Source organism: Ranitomeya variabilis, chromosome 8 (assembly GCF_051348905.1).
Source record: "Ranitomeya variabilis isolate aRanVar5 chromosome 8, aRanVar5.hap1, whole genome shotgun sequence".
Taxonomy (NCBI): Eukaryota; Metazoa; Chordata; class Amphibia; order Anura; family Dendrobatidae; genus Ranitomeya; species Ranitomeya variabilis.
The window spans coordinates 70355826-70376448 of record NC_135239.1 but is presented as its reverse complement, the minus strand read 5'-3'; the positions used below and the strand labels follow the sequence as shown (position 1 = coordinate 70376448).

Below are 20623 nucleotides of genomic sequence, written 5' to 3'. Positions count from 1 at the left end.
CTTATCTACAGCATTCTATAATGCTGTAGATAAGCCCCGATCTGACCTGAAAGATAAGAAAAATAAGTTTTATTATACTCACCTGTGGGTGGTCCGGTCTGATGGGTGTCGCAGGTCTGGGTCTGACTCCTGTGCATTGCAGTACTTTGCTCTGCCCTCAACAGGGCAGATAAGTACATCTGCACAGGAGGGCGATGCCAGGGAGCCTGTGAAGCAAGCAGCAGGGTGGCATCGCAAGAAGATGGCAGACGCCGGACCCGGACCTGCGACACCCATCGGACCAGACTGCCCCCCGGGTGAGTATAATAAATCTTATTTTTCTATAAAATCCTTCATACTGTTCCAAATATAAGGGGCCTTTTTATTTTATGCTAATGTTTATGGTCTTTCCAATATGGTGTGGCTGGCAGGATCCTCAGGGGTGGGCCTTCAAGGTGCTCTGCATTATTGCAGTGTAACACCCCCTTGTAAAGACCACAAAAAGTAGTACTAAACAAAAAGGCTCAAATCTTTGCAGCCATATATATTTAAAAAGTAAAAAACGTAATTAGGGGAGTTGTAGAAATAAAATAAAAGCAAAAATTGGACCCTTTTAACCTGGTGATGGGTCCTCTTTATTAGGGATGCAACGGATGGATGTTGCACTAGCAAATTCACTTAGCAAGTCACGGAGGAACCCAGGCCTTTCCCCTTCAACTACTATGTATGAATCTGGCTGTATCATTGTGGTTTGGTCCTGATGAAGAGGTTTGAAACCCTTGAAGCGCTTTGACATAATAAACCGCATTCATAATTCATCTTTGTGTGTGATCTGGGCAGTGCGGATTCTCAGCCACTGTATTTCTCATTAATTGCATTATATAGGAATCTCGATTTACACAGAGTGCATTGGGTTACATCCGCCAAGTGGCTGCTGGCAGACGGAGCAAGCTGGCAGAGGATGGATGTCTAGCCATGCCAATACCAGACTAATTCAGAAAACATGGAAAGTGTCAGGATATAGCAGAGGTCAAAACCAGGAATACAGAATCAGAGTCTGAATTATTAGTCAAATGGAGGGCTGTCAGTTCAGTCAGCAACAGGTATCCAAAGTGAAGCAGAAGAGTATCACAAGACAATAGACCAGGGTCAGAACATACTGATGATTAGCAACTCCAAGCAAACTAGTGGCACTTTAAAAAGGGTGCCCTATTTAAGTACGGTATTTTAGTTGATTACTGTTTGGGATTTGTACTACCAAGACAATCATTGTCGGTGATGAGAGAATATTATCTTCATGCTGTACAAATATTTTCTATAATATAATTTATACATTGGTTAAATTATATCATTATAATAATCTCTGACCGCTACCTAAAAGTAGAAATATAAATTTGTTTGATGCTAAATAGAAAAGTCTGCAGGCCATTGTTCAAAAGTCCTATATCACTGTGCATAAAAAAGTGACTGCGTTTATTATCTGACTAAAGAATGTTGGCTAAAGATGGATGAATTTATTAGAGTGGAATTGAATTCTATTTGCCAAAAATCCATTTTCTGCAGAATATGAATATTTTGTAATTCGCTCCACAAAAATTCAGCAAAATATCCCCCGGCTAGCTGCCGTTTTGCTGAACCTTAGAGTGTTGGCAAAAGGTTAAAAAAAAATAAATACTCACCTCAATAAATGATGACAAGTCATCATTTTTTTCTGGATATAAAATGGCGGAATTTGCATATACTCGTGTGAACCTTAAAGGGTTGTATATGTCTAAACTAGCCCTATGTATCAGCTCATGTAACAGGTACGTTGCAGATTCCAACAAGTTCCTCTTCAGAATTTCCATGTATTTTGTTAACCACTTTCTCTATAAGCTGTCCTGGAGCCACTGTAGGGAAGAGCCATTGAGCGTGGTGGACAAAAGTTGTTGTATAAGCAACCTTGACTACATGCTTATACCATTATTTATTTATTATGCTTACTGTACTTGTATAGCACCATCCAATTTCACAGCACTTTACAAATATTGTCATCACTGTCCCCATTGGGCTCACAATCTACATTCCCTATCAGTATATCTTTGGAGTGTGGGAGGAAACCATAGTATCAAGAGATAACCCCCACTATCATCGGGAGAACTTGAAAACTTCTTCTAGGGGTTGTCCTTGTTGGAATTTAAACCAATGAGTCACCATGCTGCCTCACGGATCAGTTTTGTCAAGTGGCCATTGTCCTCCCCTTCTCATTGATTATCATGTGAGTCACAGTAGTGGAGAGAAAGGACTTTGCATATGTTTAGCGTTTTCATTCACTAGACTCATTACCGAAGACCTGTTATGAGCCATAAATATGTAATTTTTTTACCTGGTGTAAATGCAGTTGTTCTCCTGAATCTGGTGTTCTTTTTCTTCTGTTCCCGAGAGTCTCAATTCCTGAGATATGGCACCTTATTCCCTGTATGTAAATATAGTCTTTTTATCCAACTCGATGTGGCCATCAACTATTGTCCATGGGAGTCTTCCTGAGGACCATGCCCAGTTGATAAAAAAGACTAGATTTAAATACAGGGAAAAGGGGGCAATATCTCAAAAACCGAGAGGTGCAGGAACTAAAAATATACCACACCAGATGCTGGAGAACAGTGGCATTTATGCCAGGTAAAAAAAAACCCAAAACATCTGTGGGAAGTGATAGGTTCTCATTAAACTGAAGGTTTGTTTTCCTATAATAATATTATTTTACTTCCTGGGATATGACATACCGTACATTCTTCTCTAAGGACGCAATAACCAGACACTTCTCAGACAAGGCAGGTGACATACGAGGCAGAGAACATGACTCAGCAGTCTTCATTGTGAGGCTATTTTTGTATTAATTCTATGTTATGGATGACATCTCACAAGTTGTCTTTCTTTACGGAATATGGAGGAGAAAGCTACAGTACATTGTAATAGTTTTCATAAAGGTAGAGCAATAATTAATTTTACACCATGCTGACATATGACAGATTAGTTTCTGATTTTCCTTGTAGATTCTACACTGAAAAGTTGCAAAAGTAGAGAACAGTGGGGTACATTTACTAAGACTGGCATTCATGCTTCAGTCTTAACATTTGATTCTTTGCAGCAAAATGTGTTACTAGGTGCACATTTCTTTCTAAACTTTCCATATGTTTGGCTATTCTTATGTAAAACATTTAAATCTATATCTGGTATATAATGGCGTAAGAGTAAATTTGTAAGCCTGACTGAAAGCATGCCCCTCCTGATTATTCTATACCCTTTTCTAACACTTTGAAAAGAGTGGTGAGAGGGGAGACAAATTAATCTCAAAAGCCACCTATAAGATGTAGAATTTGTCATGAATTTTCGGACATTTCCACTTCTGAAATAATTTGCTGCATGTGAACACGAGCTTGGGTTTTAAAGGGGGTAATTCATTCATTCATTAAATGGATGTCATCAATTTCTCTCCCACTTTTTTTAAACGAATAGGTTTGGTGAATAAAGCCCTTACTGTATGTTGTGGCTCCTATTTATAAATTGCGAAAGCTATGGGAGATGTATTCATAAAACAGATTGCAAAACAATCAGACCAACTTGATATATAATGAAGTTCATCATGTGTCCACTGTAGAGTGCACTATTCTTGCCATCAAAAACAGAAACCTCAATCGACTGACAATAACACCAGTATAATCAAAGCCTCTGAAAAATAAAGGGAAACCACAGAATGACATCTAAGTGGCCAATGTCATGTAGCAAGAATTTTCTAAACCAATAGTATATAACTTGTATTTGTTTGATTTAAATATAGTTACGAGTTGACAAAAGCGCCTAAGACCTTGGAGCAAGAAGCCAAAGTCCCCTGACATTTTACTAAACTTTACCTAGCTCGATACTTTTTTTCACTGCTGAGCTTAAAACAACATGTTCATAAAATATACAAGAATTAGTTCTTTACGTACAAAGCATCTTAATTTCTCAATCAGCCCCTAGTGAAGTTCAAATGTAAACCGTCATCATTGTTGTCAGTTGTACTATTTCGCAAAACATTCCTCTGCCGTAGGACACTCTTAAGGGCGTAACAGGGCTATAAAACTATTTGATGGTAGAATCAGTCACATAAGTCCTGACAATAACAATAGCTGGAATTGCAAGCAGCATTTTCAAAAGAATTGGGAAGTTGGTAGAATGTCCATGAATAGTGCAAAAGATTAGAGTGAGTGGGATACACAGTTAAATACACTGATAAACAATGGGGCAATTTAGTATTGCATCATCTTGAGGCTCACGGACAAAGCATTATTATATACATTGCCTCAAAGAAGACTGGATGCAATATGTGGCCTCCAATGGAATCAACTGTATTGTGGCACTAGCTTGATCACCACTGCTTTAAACGTCTATTGTCTCATAGTTTTAAGGTTGAAAGAAGACAGAAGTCAATTGAGTTCAACCTATAACCTAACATCTTGAGGTTGAGCTGTTCTCTTGTGTCTTGCTGACTTCCCATAACAATAGTAGCACAGTTACTGGGAGGAGCAGAAGGGGCATTTGCCTGGGCCTCACACTCAGAAAGGCCCACCTACAGTTACAGCTTCCCTCAACTATATCAGTATGCGCAGCTGATATAGTTAAATTGTGCAGTAGTGTAGGATCTCCCTACACTACTGCTCTCCTTTCTGTAGACAACAGGTCTACGAAAAGCCAGGGACAGAAGCTCTGTTGCACACACAGGACATCAGAGTTCCGACGCGGCGACATCATCACGCTGCGTTGGGACTCTGATATCCAGTGCATGTGCAAGCACTTTGCAGGAGGACTCATGATACTGGATTAGGTGAATATATGATGTTTCTTATTTTAATTAAAATGTGTCGGGGCAGCATGTGATTATGGGGACATCATAAAGTATGGGGCACCTTATGCATTGTAGGGGCGCCAAAATTTATATTCAAATTTCTACCAATAGTAACCAACTAAAGATTAGCAGATTGATCCGCAGAGGAATGAATTTAATTTGAATTTCTTGAAATTCAAGGTACTACGCAATTTTGAACAATCTATGATTTGATTAGTGAGGATCTGCAAAAAAAATGCTAATTGCATCAGGCATGGCAGCATGGGTATAGCCAATCAGTATGACTATCACAGGCAGTATAAAACATTGGGGCTGACCAAGGTATGTCATTTCATGCCTGTACTGTGTGGGGATAGGATACGAGTATTGAGAGCATACATGATAGGGATAGAAAAAGACCTAATGTGATTGTGGTGTTATACTCCAGCACTGCTGAACTAGATTGAAAATGGGATTGATAGTTTCAGTCTGGGAATAGAAATGCAAGATTGTAATTTATACACTGAACTGTTGTTGCGTCTTGTCATCACCACTCAGTTTGTGACTTAATACATCTCTGATATACAGCATCAACAACACCTTAAAAGCTAATTTTTGTTGTTTGTTTTTATACAGTGACAACAAGCAAGTGTAGTATTAAACCATTGCAGATTCTGGAACTAAATCCAAATTCTGAATTCAAGGCTTGTTTCTGTTAGTAAACAACAATGCAATTCCTGTGTTTTGGGACATTCCATTTGTTTTTAAATATAAATGTCCTTAATTATGAACCTTAAATACAAGTGCTTACATACCAAAGTGTGTGCATTGTATAAAATAATTTTTTTGAATTTGCTTCATTGCTCCAATTAGTCTAACATTAAACGAGTACACATGCCAGGCATCCAGAATGCCGCTACAGTTGAAAGTGGAATGCCAGGCAAGAGGTGTTGCTAAGTGCCACGCTGACCCAGGCACCAGACCCCACCAACTCATGGGCCCTACATAGTCTGTCACAATTGGCGGTATTCCACTACTTTTGATGCTTTTCTTATGTCTCAATTATTCAAACTTATCATTAGATCACAGAATTTATTCCCATTTATTTTCAGAGCCTCTCAAGTGTCTTTTAGCAAACTATAGCCAAGTTATCTGAGAGCTTCTCATTGCTTTCCGTCTTATACTGTCTCATAAACTGGGATTAGTGAAGCATCTGAGCAGTCATATGCAGTCTCACTCATGTCAGCAATTTATGCTTGTAATTGTTTTTATTAATATTGGTGGCCTCCCTCAATTGTAATCTCCTTGTTTAATGGCTTAGTTTTTGATGATACCCTGCTCTAGCCATATTTACAGGTGTTTGATATTATTTAAATATTCATAATAATTGTCTTAAAGAGGTGGACTACCCTTATCATTCTCAGCAAACGCAACTATACTACATCTGGCCGGCCCCAGGAAGCCCCATTGACTATACCAATGTGGCACCCCAGGAGTTCGGGTACCACAGTAGTGCTGTCTTCCTCATGGGGAGGATAGTACTATGTCTGGAGACAAGTGAGGTTTCCTTTGGTAGGTTTATACACACAACACCTTCCACTTCCAGGCCAGGAGAGGGAGCTCCAAGCCCTGTTTTAGGGCAGCTTACCTGAATAAAGATCTTGGTTTGGAGGCGGAGTGAGCTCAGTCAGGAGTAGGAGTCTGTGTGCAAGGACAGACATGAGTGGAGCACAGAGGAAAGTGAGAGCTCCAGGAGGCCACAAGCAGGCCTCTGAAGAGTTACAGCGCAAGAATCCGGGTACCGGGAGCCCCAAGCTTTTGTGGATTATAAAACACAGAACAGAACCAGAGGGTATTGATCTACAAGGACTTTGCCCATAATTACCTGTGGCACAGCAGCACATAGAAGCCTGGAGTCGCCGAGAACAGATCCCAGTTCACACGGCTCGAGTTGCCTGCCATACAGGTACCTGTCCTAGGACAGCAGAATGACTAAAGACCTTGTTGAGACAGTTGCGAACATAAACTTTATCCCTTTAAAGACCTTTCCCTTTTACATGGGCGCCCAGGGCCACGGACCGGGTCACAGCCACTGTGACATCCCCCTGTGAACACCGGACCCGATACCGAGTACCCCACGGCCCTGGCGGGCGACTCATCTTGGTGTCATGAACAGGATTTACCGACCCTTAGAATCGGATCATGTGCGCCTAAAAGACTGTGCCTGAACTGTACTTTTATTGTGAGACTGTTACACTTTGACGCCAAAATCCGCCATTGCCACGCCGCGTGGAGCGCGAGGGGAGGAAAAGACAGACCTTCGTGGGCGGAGCCGGCCGTAAAGAGCGCGAAGCAGGAAAAACAGGTGCTGCGCTGCTGCCCGGGAAACCGGAAGTGAAGACTTCGTACAGTAATGCCTGAAAAAAAGATGCTGCAAAGTGCCGAGCGGAGCACCGGAGGAACCACCGCAGATTCCGGAGAAGAGATCCGACTTCTATCAGGTTAGCAAGGGGAAAGAGTCATGTCTAACCCGGGAGGGGAGTTGGTGGCGGTCGCAGCCGCAGACCTCATAGCACCCCTAAGCCTCCCATAAGCTGGCCGGACACCACCACAACTACTGCGGCCATCATGCCCCTCTACATGCCTTACATACCTGGAGCAGCATGGCTCCCGCAACATTCTGGCGCATCACATATGTTCACCGATTTTAAAGAAAGACTCTGTAGCCTGTTTGAAGTGTATCCCCTGACAGAGCATCAGAAGATTAATATTCTAACTGGCCAACTGTCTGGAGCGGCCCTGAGGGAGGTAAAATCCTGGCTGGATGTGGATAAAGGGACTGTGCAGCAGATCTTTGCTAAGCTCAAAGTTACTTTTGACACCCGCACTGCTGCAGAGATAAAAATGAAGTTCTTCGGATGTAAGCAAAAAGCCCAAGACAGTATACGGGACTATGCTCTTAATTTGCAGGAGGCACTCCGGGCTGTTAAACAAGTACAGTAGATCCTAACAGCATACAGGACACAGATAAACTTTTGAAAGAGCAGTTCATTGAGGGGCTTCTATCTCATACCCACAAGGCTCAATTACGTATTCTGGCTTTGCAAAACCCCGACCTAGACTTTGCGCAATTTAAGGACAACGCCATCCGGGTGTTGCACGAACCTCCACCCAGCCGTGCAGTACCTCCTAAGCGACCAGCACTTACGTACCACCAGGTGCCAGGCGTCATATCCTCAAGTCCCTGCTGAGGCCAATGCCCAGGTCCTCGATGATGATTCTCCTGCAGGAATACACCTCCAGATGCAAAAGCTGACCAAGAACTTTGCTGCATTAGCCCAGACTATGCAGTCCCTACAGGAGGCCCCCAAGGAGAAGATCAAGCTGGCTTCCAGACCAGAGGACGTCCCCTGGTGATGACAGAAGAGGATCCCGCTGACCAGAGGAAGGGATGACGATCGCTATCATCAGGATGGATGACCCATCTGCCGCCGCTGCGACCAAGCGGGACACATTGCAAGGTACTGTCATTTAAACGGGCGACCCCTGTGGCAGAGGGCCAATCCCCAGGAGTAGGACGACCAGGCTCAAACAACTGGCAAGCCAAATACGTTGGAGGACGACCTGTTCTCCCCATTGTGATCGACGGCATCCCTGTTATGACCCCAATGGCGAGGGTCTCAGAGATATCAGCAAGTCTGCGAAGTACAAAAATCCAGCTCATAGGGCAGTGGTAACTGGGTTGACCATATATCTACTCCTAATGCCAACACTAGAAGTAGCCGGGGAACATGCCTACGTTGGTCGCTAGATGTCTCGCGCCAGCCGGAGGTCTAACTACCCCTAGAAGAGGAAAACAAAGACCTCTCTTGCCTCCAGAGAATAGACCCCAAAAGCAGGATACAATCCCCCCACAAATAATAACGGTGAGGTAAGAGGAAATGACAAACACAGAGATGAACTAGGTTTAGCAAAGAGAGGCCCACTTACTAATAGCAGAATGTAGTAAGATAACTTATATGGTCAACAAAAACCCTAAAAAATCCACACTGGAGATTCAAGAACCCCCGAACCGTCTAACGGCCCGGGGGGAGAACTCCAGCCTCCCTAGAGCTTCCAGCAAGGATAGGATACAGATTATGTACAAGCTGGACAAAAATGCAAACAAAAACAAATAGCAAAAAGCAAGAAAGCAGACTTAGCTTAATCAAGCAGGAACCAGGATCAGTAGACAAGAGCACTACAGATTAGCTCTGATATCAACGTTGCCAGGCATTGAACTGAAGGTCCAGGGAGCTTATATAGCAACACCCCTGACCTAACGACCCAGGTGAGCATACAAGGGATGATAGACATACCCAGAGTAAAATCACTAGTAGCCACTAGAGGGAGCCAAAAGGTAAATTCACAACAGTACCCCCCCCTTAGTGAGGGGTCACCGAACCCTCACCAAGACCACCAGGGCGATCAGGATGAGCGGCGTGAAAGGCACGAACTAAATCGGCCGCATGCACATCAGAGGCGACCACCCAGGAATTATCTTCCTGACCATAGCCCTTCCACTTGACCAGGTACTGAAGCCTCCGCCTGGAGAGACGAGAATCTAAGATCTTCTCCACCACGTACTCCAACTCGCCCTCAACCAACACCGGAGCAGGAGGCTCAGCAGAAGGAACCACAGGCACAACGTACCGCCGCAACAAGGACCTATGAAATACGTTGTGAATGGCAAACGACACCGGAAGATCCAGGCGAAAGGATACAGGATTAAGGATCTCCAATATCTTGTAAGGACCAATGAATCGAGGCTTAAATTTGGGAGAGGAGACCTTCATAGGAACAAATCGAGAAGACAGCCATACCAAATCCCCAACACGAAGTCGGGGACCCACACCGCGGCAGCGGTTGGCAAAACGCTGAGCCTTCTCCTGTGACAACTTCAAGTTGTCCACCACATGATTCCAGATCCGCTGCAACCTATCCACCACAGAATCCACTCCAGGACAGTCAGAAGGCTCCACATGTCCCGAGGAAAAACGAGGATGGAAACCGGAGTTGCAGAAAAATGGCGAAACCAAGGTGGCAGAACTAGCCCGATTATTAAGGGCAAATTCAGCCAACGGCAAGAAGGTCACCCAATCATCCTGATCAGAAGAGACAAAACACCTCAAATACGCCTCCAGAGTCTGATTAGTTCATTCCGTTTGTCCGTTAGTCTGTGGATGAAAAGCGGACGAAAACGACAAATCAATGCCCATCCGACCACAAAAGGATCGCCAGAACCTGGAAACAAACTGGGATCCTCGGTCCGACACAATATTCTCAGGAATGCCGTGCAAACGAACCACGTTCTGGAAGAACACAGGAACCAGATCAGAAGAGGAAGGCAGCTTAGGCAAAGGAACCAGATGGACCATCTTGGAGAAACGATCACATATCACCCAGATGACAGACATGCCCTTAGACACCGGAAGATCCGAAATGAAATCCATAGAGATGTGTGTCCAAGGTCTCTTCGGGACAGGCAAGGGCAAGAGCAACCCGCTGGCACGAGAACAGCAAGGCTTAGCTCGAGCACAAGTACCACAGGACTGCACAAATGACCGCACATCCCTTGACAAGGAAGGCCACCAAAAGGACCTGGCCACCAGATCTCTGGTGCCAAAAATTCCCGGGTGCCCTGCCAACACTGAGGAATGAACCTCGGAAATGACTCTGCTGGTCCATTTAGCAGGCACAAACAATCTGTCAGGTGGACAAGAGTCAGGCCTACCAGCCTGAAATCTCTGCAACACACGTCGCAGATCTGGAGAAATAGCTGACAAGATAACTCCTTCCTTAAGAATACCCTCAGGTTCAGCGACTCCAGGAGCATCAGGCATAAAGCTCCTAGACAGAGCATCGGCCTTCACATTCTTAGAACCTGGTAAATACGAGACCACAAAGTCAAAACGGGAGAAAAACAATGACCAACGGGCCTGTCTAGGATTCAGGCGCTTAGCAGACTCGAGATACATCAAATTCTTGTGATCAGTCAAGACCACCACACGATGCTTAGCACCCTCGAGCCAATGACGCCACTCCTCAAATGCCCACTTCATGGCCAACAACTCCCGATTGCCCACATCATAATTTCGCTCTGCCGGCGAAAACTTCCTAGAGAAAAAGGCACAAGGTCTCATAGTAGAGCAACCAGGGCCTCTCTGCGACAAAACGGCCCCTGCCCCAATCTCCGAAGCATCCACCTCAACCTGAAAGGGAAGTGAGACGTCAGGCTGGCACAAAACAGGCGCCGAAGTAAACCGGCGTTTCAACTCCTGGAAAGCCTCCACGGCAGCAGGAGCCCAGTTAGCTACATCAGAACCTTTCTTGGTCATATCCGTCAGCGGTTTAACAACGCTAGAGAAATTTGCGATAAAACGACGGTAGAAGTTAGCAAAACCCAAGAACTTCTGAAGACTCTTAACTGACGAGGGTTGAGTCCTATCATGAATAGCTCGGACCTTGACTGGATCCATCTCCACAGCAGAAGGGGAAAAAATGAATCCCAAAAAGGGAACCTTCTGTACACCAAAGAGACACTTTGAGCCTTTTACAAACAAAGAATTCTCACGCAGAATCTCAAAAACCATCCTGACCTGCTCCACATGCGAGTCCCAATCATCAGAAAAAACCAGAATATCATCCAGATAAACAATCAAAAATCTATCCAGATACTTCCGGAAAATGTCATGCATGAAGGACTGAAAAACTGAAGGTGCATTAGAGAGCCCAAATGGCATCACCAAGTACTCAAAATGACCTTCGGGCGTATTGAATGCGGTTTTCCATTCATCGCCCTGCCTAATGCGCACAAGGTTGTACGCACCACGAAGGTCTATCTTGGTGAACCACTTGGCACCTTTAATCCGGGCAAACAAATCTGACAACAGCGGCAAAGGATACTGAAATTTGACAGTGATCTTATTTAAAAGCCGATAGTCAATACAAGGCCTCAAAGATCCGTCCTTTTTGGCCACAAAAAAGAATCCCGCACCAAGAGGGGAAGAAGAAGGACGGATATGCCCCTTCTCAAGAGACTCCTTGATATATGAACGCATCGCGGTATGTTCAGGTACCGACAGATTAAACAGTCTCCCCTTAGGAAACTTACTGCCAGGAATCAAATCTATTGCACAGTCACATTCCCTATGAGGAGGCAGTGCACTGGACTTAGACTCACTGAAGACATCCTGATAATCAGACAAATACGCCGGAACTTCCGAAGGCGTAGAAGAAGCAATAGACAAGGGCAGGGAATCTCCATGAATTCCATGGCAGCCCCAACTAGACACTGACATAGCCTTCCAGTCCAAGACTGGATTATGGGTCTGTAACCATGGCAAACCCAAAACAACCAAATCATGCATTTTATGCAGAACAAGAAAACGTATTACCTCCCGATGTTCGGGAGTCATGCACATGGTAACCTGTGTCCAAAACTGCGGTTTATTTTTTGCCAATGGCGTAGAATCAATACCCCTAAGAGGGATAGGATTTTCCAATGGCTCAAGAACAAATCCGCAGCGCTTGGCAAATGACAGATCCATAAGGCTCAGGGCCGCACCTGAGTCCACAAACGCCATGACAGGATACGATGACAGTGAGCAAATCAAAGTTACAGACAGAATAAATTTAGGTTGCAAATTACCAATGGCGACCGGACTAACAACCTTAGTAAGACGTTTAGAGCATGCTGAGATAACATGTGTAGAATCACCACAGTAGTAACACAAGCCATTCTGGCGTCTATGAATTTTCCGCTCATTTCTAGTCAAGATTCTATCACATTGCATTAAATCAGGTGCCTGTTCAGACAACACCATGAGGGAATTTGCGGTTTTGCGCTCCCGCAACCGCCGGTCGATTTGAATAGCCAGGGCCATAGAATCATTCAGACCTGTGGGAATGGGAAAACCCACCATCACATTCTTAATGGCCTCAGAAAGGCCATTCCTAAAATTTGCAGCCAAAGCACACTCGTTCCAATGGGTCAGCACGGACCATTTCCGAAATTTTTGGCAATACACTTCAGCCTCGTCCTGGCCCTGAGACATCGCCAGCAAGGCTTTTTCTGCCTGAATCTCAAGATTGGGTTCCTCATAAAGCAAACCGAGCGCCAGAAAAAACGCATCAATGTCAGCCAATGCCGGATCTCCTGGCGCCAGCGAGAAAGCCCAATCCTGAGGGTCGCCCCGTAAAAAAGAAATAACAATTTTTACTTGCTGAGCGGAGTCTCCAGATGAACAGGGTCTCAGGGACAAAAACAATTTACAATTATTCCTGAAATTTCTAAATTTAAATCGGTCTCCGGAAAACGGTTCAGGAATCGGTATCTTAGGTTCTGACATAGGATTTCTGATAACATAATCTTGTATGCCCTGCACACGAGCAGCAAGCTGGTCCACACTTGTAATCAAGGTCTGGACATTCATGTCTGCAGCAAACACAAGCCACTCAGAGGTAAAGGGGAAAAGAAAAAAAAAATGAGAAAGAGAAAAAAAAACTCAGAACTTTCTTTCTTATAATCCCGCTTCTGCAATGCATTTAACATTTAATACTGGCCTGGCAAACTGTTATGACCCCAATGGCGAGGGTCTCAGAGATATCAGCAAGTCTGCGAAGTACAAAAATCCAGCTCATAGGGCAGTGGTAACTGGGTTGACCATATATCTACTCCTAACGCCAACACTAGAAGTAGCCGGGGAACATGCCTACGTTGGTCGCTAGATGTCTCGCGCCAGCCGGAGGTCTAACTACCCCTAGAAGAGGAAAACAAAGACCTCTCTTGCCTCCAGAGAATAGACCCCAAAAGCAGGATACAATCCCCCCACAAATAATAACGGTGAGGTAAGAGGAAATGACAAACACAGAGATGAACTAGGTTTAGCAAAGAGAGGCCCACTTACTAATAGCAGAATGTAGTAAGATAACTTATATGGTCAACAAAAACCCTAAAAAATCCACACTGGAGATTCAAGAACCCCCGAACCGTCTAACGGCCCGGGGGGAGAACTCCAGCCTCCCTAGAGCTTCCAGCAAGGATAGGATACAGATTATGTACAAGCTGGACAAAAATGCAAACAAAAACAAATAGCAAAAAGCAAGAAAGCAGACTTAGCTTAATCAAGCAGGAACCAGGATCAGTAGACAAGAGCACTACAGATTAGCTCTGATATCAACGTTGCCAGGCATTGAACTGAAGGTCCAGGGAGCTTATATAGCAACACCCCTGACCTAACGACCCAGGTGAGCATACAAGGGATGATAGACATACCCAGAGTAAAATCACTAGTAGCCACTAGAGGGAGCCAAAAGGTAAATTCACAACACATCCCCATGAACGCTTTGTTGGACACTGGTTCACAAGTTACAACTATGCCGTACATACTTTATAAGCGTTATTGGGCTGACACAGACATTACTCGTGGCCCCGATGATGATTTCACTATAGTAGCCAGTAACGGTCAGCCGTTGCCACAAGTGGGATACAAAGAGGTCACCATAAAAGTGGGATAGGTAGAATTAAAAGCCCAAGGAATCGTGATTGTTGATATTGATCGACGTGAATGTAACCCTATGATGACCATTGGTACTAATGTTATTGAAAATTGTCTGTCCGAGGTTATTTTCTTGTTACAGCAGTTGGCGGAAACAGCTGGTTCCAGTGAACAGAGAGTCTTGCAGAAGGAAATCAGGGCTCTGGTACAAAGACAACAGGTAGAACTGTCTGGTGGAGAAATTGGCAGAGTCACTGTGAGTGATCCAATCCCCATTGCAATACCCCCCACAAGTGAAATGTTAATATGGTGTCGGGCAGCAATAGGTATCAGAGGTAAAGACTACCAGGCACTGGTAGAACCTGTGTATTCTGACAGTAGGCCTACAAACCTGACAGCCAGAGGGGTAGTCGAAATCCGCAAAGGCAGGGTACCAGTACGTGTTCTCATCTGCGGAGAGAAGGAAGTTCACTTAACCAGATATGCCACAATTGCCAAACTGTTTACTGTCAACAACAATGTAATACAGGCGGCAGAACCCTTGGTCCCGTCCACCCAGGCGGAGGATAATGGCTCTGCAGGTCAAATGGAAGATTGGTGTCAGAAATTACACGTGGGCACTGAATCTACACCTTCACACCAGAAACAAGGGGCTTACAGGGTGGTCCAAGAGTATGAACGAGTCTTCATCAGAAAGACGGCACCATGAGGATGTGTGTGGATTATAGGCAGATAAACCGCATTACACACAAGGATGCATATCCGCTACCCAGAATAGAAAAGTCATTGGCTGCCTTAAAATCTGCTAATTACTTTTCTACCTTGGATCTCACCAGTGGGTACTGGCAGGTTCCCGTAGCAGAGGCGGACAAGGAAAAGACGGCCTTCACCACACCGATGGGTCTCTCCGAGTTCAATTACATACCGTTTGGCCTGTGCAACGCCCCAGGAACGTTCCAGAGGATGATGGAGTGCTGTCTCGGGCACAAGAACTTTGAAACCGTCTTGTTGTACCTGAACGATGTCATCGTCTTCTCCAAGACATATGAGGACCATCTGAAGCATCTAGCCGAGGTGTTCAAAGCTCTGTCCAACTTTGGCTTAAAGGTAAAACCATCCAAATGCCATCTGTTAAAGCCCAAAGTTCAGTACCTGGGCCATGTGGTGAGCTCTGAGAGAGTGGCCCCAGACCCAGACAAGGTCACCGTGATCAAGAACTGGCCAAAACCCAAGATTTGTGAAAGACTTCACTAAAATAGCCGCACCACTGCAAGACCTGTTAGTGGGCCAATCTAAGAAAATCAAAGGTAAAAATACCCCGTTTGATTGGAACGACCGACTGGAAGAATCCTTCACTCAGTTGAAGTCGTCTCTCACGGGAGAAGAGGTATTGGCCTACCCAGAATATGACCAACCGTTTGTGCTGTATACGGATGCCAACAATGTGGGATTAGGAGCAGTGCTGTCCCAAGTACAAAAAGGCAAGGAGAGGGTGATTGCCTACGCCAGCAGGAAGTTGTGCCCCACAGAAAGGAAACCTGAGAACTACAGTTCCTTCAAGCTGGAGTTCCTCGCCATCATCTGGGCAGTGACAGAAAGATTCAAGCACTACTTGGCCTCTGCAAAATTTACAGTCTACTCGGATAACAACCCGCTGACCCACTCAGAGACTGCAAAACTCGGTGCTTTGGAGCAGCGATGGATGGCTCGGTTGTCCAATTACGACTTCACTATCAAATACCGTGCAGGGTACAAGAATGCTAACGTGGATGCTTTATCCAGAATTCCCAACCTACCAGATGTGGGAGAGGATTCAGAGGAACTTGAAGAGGAGGAACTGTCAGCATTCCATTGCCGTGGAGCAACTCAATACTCTCATTACGTGAGGAACAGGCGGAAAAACAAACACGAAGCCACGCTGAATCCCTTGCCCCACCATGGATGGGCAGAAATGCAGGATAGCGACCCCGCAATCCGTCTGGTGAAAGAACTGCTGACACAGGCAGACTCGCACCCTGGTCCAGATGATCCGCAAGAAACACAACGACTCAGGAAGGAAAAAGGCAAACTATTCATCTACGATGGTAAGCTGTGCAGAAGAAACATTGATCCACGCATACTCGAGCTAGTCTGGCAGATAGTGGTCCCAAGACGAGATGCGCCCATGGTTCTACAAGCGTACCACGACAGAGCAGGACACTTTGGATGGAAGAAGTTGGAGATCCTGTTACGTGGAAGATTCTACTGGCCTAGCAGGAGGAAAACCATCGAAAAGTGGTGCCATGAGTGTGGCCCATGTATCCTGCGCAGAAAGGACCGTGACAGCCAAAGGGCTCCCCTACAGCCCATCATCACCAAGAAGCCACTTGAACTGTTGGCCTTAGACCATGTGAAATTAACTCCAAGCCGGTCAGGCTATGTCTACGCTTTGACTATCATCGATCACTACTCCAGATTCCTAGTAGTTGTACCTGTCAAGGATCTGACAGCAAGTTTCCAACAGCACTTCTGTAGACCTCATGGTTATCCTGAAAAAGTGCTTACTGATCAAGGACCAGCCTTTGAAGCGGAGGTATTTTAAGAATTCTGCAACCTCTATGGATGCAAAAAGATTAGAACTAGTGTTGAGCATTCCGATACCGCAAGTATCGGGTATCGGCCGATACTTGCGGTATCGGAATTCCGATACCGAGATCCGATACTTTTGTGGTATCGGGAATCGGAATCGGAAGTTTCCAGTGTATGGTTCCCAGGGTCTGAAGGAGAGGAAACTGGAGGAGCACGTATAGCGATCTTTAATTAAATTTTTTTTTCCTGTGCGAGGGTGATAAAAACTATCGCCCTTCAACATGTTACTACAGCAGGCACAGTTGAGACAAGGAAAATTGCCCATCCTAGGTGGACATAAGGTCCTTTGGAGGGCAACTTTCCTGGTCCCAACATCAGACCTAACCAGCCTATCTTTTAAGTTACGTCCCCTTCTATAAGAGAGAATAGGTCGTGAATGAAATTGATCAATCTGCGGTAACCCCTTATTCAAAAGACCCCAATGCTTATTCAAGATATTAGCAATCCCACCACTAGCTGGGCAATAAGTTGATACAAAAGGAACCCGTTTCTGCATTACTCTATTTTTTCTTGTTTGTAATTCACTACTTGGTAACTCAGTCACCCTGAATGTACATCCACAGTTAAAATTTACCGTTACCCATTCTGTGGATAGGATACAGTTCTTGGATACCATGGTATACAAGCAAGATGATAGGCTTTATACTGATCTATTCGTGAAGACAACTGATAGAAATAGTCTTTTGGAGTATGGGAGTTATCACCCGAGGAGGATGATGGATTCGCTCCCTTGGAGCCAGCTGCTACGGGTGCGTCGCATTGTGTCCGATGACGACATATGCGACGTTAGGTTGGATGAAATGTGTAACAAATTTATTTGTAGAGGTTATCCTGAAAAGAAGGTCTTTTCCTACAAAAATCGGGTGACTGAGTTATCAAGTAGTGAATTACAAACAAGAAAAAATAGAGTAATGCAGAAACGGGTTCCTTTTGTATCAACTTATTGCCCAGCTAGTGGTGGGATTGCTAATATCTTGAATAAGCATTGGGGTCTTTTGAATAAGGGGTTACCGCAGATTGATCAATTTCATTCACGACCTATTCTCTCTTATAGAAGGGGACGTAACTTAAAAGATAGGCTGGTTAGGTCTGATGTTGGGACCAGGAAAGTTGCCCTCCAAAGGACCTTATGTCCACCTAGGATGGGCAATTTTCCTTGTCTCAACTGTGCCTGCTGTAGTAACATGTTGAAGGGCGATAGTTTTTATCACCCTCGCACAGGAAAAAAAACTTTAATTAAAGATCGCTATACGTGCTCCTCCAGTTTCGTGGTCTATTTGATTGTATGTCCTTGTGGACTGATGTACGTAGGGGAGACTACGATGGAAGTTCGGGCACGTATAAGCAAGCATAAGAGCACAATAAGAACTAAATTACTTGAACGACCAGTTCCTAAACATTTTGATGAGTGTCGACACTCTGTGAATCAATTGAGATTCAGGGTGATTGATGGGGTCCCTACATTAAGAAGGGGTGGGAATAGGGTACAATTGTTGAAACAAAAAGAGCTCAGATGGATCTCCATACTGCAGACTCTGCAACCGAAAGGGGTGAACATCGAGTATAATTTACAAATATGTATCTCTTAATTCCTCCTCTATATAGGTGGCACCCTCATCTGTATATTTGTTTTTAATTGTGCGGTTTTTAATTGTTTTTCCATTAGTATACATCTGATGTCTGGGAGATTTTGAGTAAGTGATGTGTTGTCCTGCCTCTCAGGCTAGTTATAATATGCCTTTTGGTTTTTCTCCCTTTTTTGTTAAATCGCTATCTATGTTTATATATATATATGCCTCTGTTGCCATGGAATTGGCTATATCCGGTCCTCCCGTGCATGGTGGGACTGCTGCGTCACGTGGAAGTCGGGGTTTGGACAGGGCGTTTTGCCCTGGGTCCTCCCTGTCTCTTGCGGGGCTGCGTGCAGTCTTTAACATTGCTGGGAGCGGTGTCTGGTCCGGCGCGGCTTTGCGCATGCGCTGTGGGGCTTATCACTGCTACGGTCATGTGACCGCTGACATGTGATGTGCCCTCACGCTTGCTCTGGCGGTTCCGGATCGGCGGATTTGGAGGTAGATGTGAGCTGTTTTTTATGATATGCGGGGGTTTATTGCTTATAGGTGGCATACTGACATGAAGATCGGATACGATCGGAGATTACATTACATGGAGATGGAGGACTGAATAACCGGTGGGTGGTTACTATGACAACTGGAATAACAAACACTGCGATTGGTCTGTGGCTAGAACAGCGGATCATCCCTTTTCTATTTATGAAGAATTCATTATATTACATGATGTGTTACTAATGCAGTGATTACATTATGGTTTTTAAAATGTGTTTTATGTGGTTTTTTGCAGCTGTTTGTGTAAATATATTAGGGCCGCCCTCTGTTAGTGATTGGGGCTTTGTTTGGCTCCACACTATTTAAGGTGGCCAGGTGATAGGCATTGTATACTTGATAAAGGCCAACATGGCCGAAACGTTGTATGTGACTATGGCAGAATAAAGATTTTTTTATCTTCTTCACCTGGGACGGATGCTGCTTCCTTTTTCTATATTTGTAAATCCCCAACAGTGTCACCAGCAAAGCACCCCCACACCATCACACCTCCTCCATTCTTCACGGTGGGAACCAGACATGTAGAGTCCATCCGTTCACCTTTTCTGCGTCGCACAAAGACACGGTGGTTGGAACCAAATATCTCAAATTTGGACTCATCAGACCAAAGCACAGATTTCCACTGGTCTGATGTCCATTCCTTGTGTTCTTTAGCCCAAACAAGTCTCTTCTGCTTGTTGCCTGTCCTTAACAGTGGTTTCCTAGCAGCTTTTTTACCATGAAGGCCCGCTGCACAAAGTCTCCTTTTAACAGTTGTTGTAGAGATGTGTCTGCTGCTAGAACTCTGTGTGGCATTGACCTGGTCTCTAATCTGAGCTGCTGTTAACATGTGATTTCTGAGGCTGGTGACTCGGATAAACTTATCCTCAGAAGGAGAGGTGACTCTTGGTCTTCCTTTCCTGGGGCGGTCCTCATGTGAACCAGTTTCTTTGTAGCGCTTGATGGTTTTTGCAACTGCACTTGGGGACACTTTCAAAGTTTTCCCAATTTTTCGGACTGACTGACCTTCATTTCTTAAAGTAATGATGGCCACTCATTTTTCTTTACTTAGCTGCTTTTTTCTTGCCATAATACAAATTCTAACAGTGTATTCAGTAGGACTATCAGCTGTGTATCCACCAGACTTCTGCACAACACAACTGATGGTGCCAACTCCATTTATAAGGCAATAAATCCCACTTATTAAACCTGACAGGGCACACCTGTGAAGTGAAAACCATTCCCGGAGACTACCTCCTGAAGCTCATCAAGAGAATGCCAAGAGTGTGCAAAGCAGTCATCAAAGCAAAAGGTGGCTACTTTGAAGAACCTAGAATATAAGACATATTTTCAGCTGTCTCACACTTTTTTGTTAAGTATATAATTCCACATGTGTTAATTCATAGTTTTGATGCCTCCGGTGTGAATTTACAATTTTATAGTCATGAAAATACAGAAAAATATTTGAATGAGAAGATGTGTCCAAACCTTTGGTTGGTCTGTACTATATATATATATATATATATATATAT

The 20623-nt window shown here is 44.5% G+C and overlaps 1 pseudogene; it reads left to right on the top strand.

The window, feature by feature from the left end:
- LOC143788809 (uncharacterized) overlaps positions 1–20623 on the top strand; it is a 69749-nt pseudogene that overhangs the window by 19748 nt on the left and 29378 nt on the right.